We start from the raw sequence: 3,331 nt of genomic DNA on the forward strand, positions 1-3,331 counted from the left end.
AATACTTCCAGAAACGACTTCCTGATATTTAAACCTATACTCGATGTTAACAAATTTCTCTTCTTCAGAAACGCTTTCCTTGCCATTGCCAGTCTACATTTTATATCCTCTCTACTTCGACCATCATCAGTTATTTTGCTCCCCAAATAGCAAAACTCCTTTACTAAATTTAAGTGTCTCATTTCCTAATCTAATTCCCTCAGCATCACCCGACTTAATTCGACTACATTCCATTATCCTTGTTTTGCTTTTGTTGATGTTTATCTTATATCCTTCTTTCAAGACACTATCCATTCCGATCAACTGCTCTTCCAAGTCCTTTGCTGTCTCTGACAGAATTACAATGTCATCGGCGAACCTCAAAGTTTTTATTTCTTCTCCATGGATTTTAATACCTACTCCGAATTTTTCTTTTGTTTCCTTCACTGCTTGCTCAATATACAGATTGAATAACATCGAAGAGAGGCTACAACCCTGTCTCACTCCCTTCCCTACCACTGCTTCCCTTTCATGTCCCTCGACTCTTATAACTGCCATCTGGTTTCTGTACAAGTTGTAAATACCTTTTCGTTCCCTGTATTTTATCCATGCCACCTTCAGAATTTGAAAGAGAGTATTCCAATCAACATTGTCAAAAGCTTTCTCTAAGTCTACAAAAGCTAGAAACGTAGGTTTGCCTTTCCTTAATCTTTCTTCTAAGATAAGTCGTAAGGTCAGTATTGCCTCACGTGTTCCGATATTTCTACGGAATCCAAACTGATCTTCCCCAAGGTTGGCTTCTACTAGTTTCTCCATTCGTCTGTAAAGAATTTGCATTAGTATTTTGCAGCCGTGACTTATTACACTGATAGTTCGGTAATTTTCACATCTGTCAACACCTGCTTTCTTTGGGATTAGAATTATTATATTGTTCTTGAAGTCTGAGGGTATTTCGCCTGTCTCATACATCTTGCTCACCAGATGGTAGAGTTTACTAAGGACTGGCTCTCCCAAGGCTGTCAGTAGTTCTAATGGAACTTTTCTTGTAGGCAGTATCTATCTTACCCCTAGTGAGATAAGCCTCTACATCCTTACATTTGTCCTCTAGCCATCCCTGCTTAGCCATTTTGCACTTCCTGTCGATCTCATTTTTGAGACGTTAGTATTCCTTTTTGCCTGCTTCATTTAATGCATTTTTATATTTTCTCCTTTCATCAATCATATTCAATGTATCTTCTGTATTACTTCTTTCTTCTGTTCATGGTATTAGCTGAATTTCTTTTGGGAGTGTAATTTTTAACCACTATGCTTATAACTACATGAAATGATAAAGTATTTAGAACTTAATGTAGCCTTATAACGGATTTATTTTTTAGTAGTTCTACTTGCGAGCAGTGGTTACCTCTGGACGCTGGAACACAGGCGGGAGTCACAGTTGGTAGATAGCTTAATCGGGTTCTGCAATTCCGAAATGACCGCTAGAGGAAACATATACATTGTTGATAGATGCCATCGCGCCGAGGAAAAACAGTCTGCATGTAGGGGTGCACATAGGCCCCAGGGACATATGCATTGTTTTTTTGTTGTTTTTTTTTGTCTCTACTGCCTCCCACAATGACGAGATCACGCAGGGAATGCCACGGAAACATTCCCCAAACTATAACGCTCTCTCCTCTGACCTATAACCCTCCAACGATTGTTGCAGGGTGTTTGGTTTCAGTCCGATAGAACATAAAAGTAGATTCATTTGGAAAGGTAACATGTCGCCACCCAGTGGACGTCCATTTACGGTACTGGCGTGCAAAATCCCAGCCTGCATCGCCGCTGAAAAGCAGTCAGCGTTGATACATGAACCAGGCGCTTCCTACAAAGGCCACAACGGTCGTTGGGGAAATGCTGTTCAAAAATCATTCATTCATTTGGCGGTCAGTTGCTCAGCGTCTATTCGCCTGTACACATCTCCACAGCGTCATTCTCCCCTGTCACCTATGGACCGTTCTGCACCACAGGTGCTTCGTCGCCAGGTCTGGATGGCTGCCTTCTGACATTAAGAGTATACTTTATCCGCTACGGCACGAGCTTCGCCCGAAAGCCAACGATCACGCTCTTTTGGTAGTCAGATAAATTGCCCCGTTTCCTGAGTACGCCAAAGACTGCACTGTCTTCCATGTCCCTCAGACCCGCTTTATAAATCCTCCACCGCTAATGCTGCCACCTGCCGTGTGTTAGTGGTTATTGCACAATGACGTCCAACATAAGTGATGGTCACATAAATATGACTGGAACATGCACACAACTGTGGTAGCCAACGTTGTGTCGGGGGTTCCATGCGACTTTTCGCGGATGATGCTGTAGTACACAGAGAAGTTGCACTCGTCTTCAGCCCACAGTGGCCTACCGGGACCATACGACCGCCGTGTCATCCTCGGAGGGGGATGCGGATAGGAGGGCCGTGGGGTCAGCACACCGCTCTCCCGGTCGTAAGATGGTATTCTTGACCGAAGCCGCCACTATTCGGTCGAGCAGCTCCTCACTTGGCATCGCGAGGCTGAGTGCACCCCGAAAAATGGCAACAGCGCATGGCGGCCTGGATGGTCACCCATCTAGGTGCTGACCACGCCCGACAGCGCTTAACTTCGGTGATCTCACTGGAACCGGTGTATCCACTGCGGCAAGGCCGTTGCCTACACAGAGAAGTTGCACCATTAGAAAATTGCAGCGAAATGCAGGAAGATCTGCAGCGGATAGGTGCAGGGAGTGGCAACTGACCCTTAACATAGACAAATGTAATGTTTTGCGAATACATAGAAAGAAGGATCCTTTGTTGTATGATTATATGATAGCGGAACAAACACTGGTAGCAGTTACTTCTGTAAAATATCTGGGACTATGCGTACGGAACGATTTGAATTGGATTGATCATATAAAATTAATTGTTGGTAAGGCGGGTGCCAGGTTGAGATTCATTGGGAGAGTCCTGAGAAAATGTAGTCCATCAAGAAAGGAGGTGGCTTACAGGAAACTCGATCAACGTATACTTGTGTATTGCTCATCAGTGTGGGATCCGTACCAGGTCGGGTTGACGGAGGAGGTAGAGAAGATCCAAAGAAGAGCAGCTCGATTCTGGATGAGGTATCGAATACATTGCTTCCCCCTACTTATACCTCCCGAGGAGATTACGAATGTGAAATTAGAGAGATTCGAGCGTGCACGGAGGCCGTCCGGCAGTCGTTCTTCCCGCGAACGATACGCGACTGGAACAGGAAAGGGAGGTAATGACAGTGGCACGTAAAGTGCCCTCCGCCACATACCGATGGGTGGCTTGCGGAGTATAAATGTAGTTGTAGATGTA

At 44.8% G+C, this 3,331-nt stretch overlaps 1 pseudogene; it reads right to left on the reverse strand.

The window, feature by feature from the left end:
- Positions 1–2,546: 2,546 nt before the first annotated feature.
- LOC124614410 lies at positions 2,547–2,664 on the reverse strand (annotated as a pseudogene).
- Between the last annotated feature and the right edge of the window lie 667 nt (positions 2,665–3,331).

The sequence above is a fragment of the Schistocerca americana genome, chromosome 4, assembly GCF_021461395.2.
Source record: "Schistocerca americana isolate TAMUIC-IGC-003095 chromosome 4, iqSchAmer2.1, whole genome shotgun sequence".
NCBI lineage: Eukaryota > Metazoa > Arthropoda > Insecta > Orthoptera > Acrididae > Schistocerca > Schistocerca americana.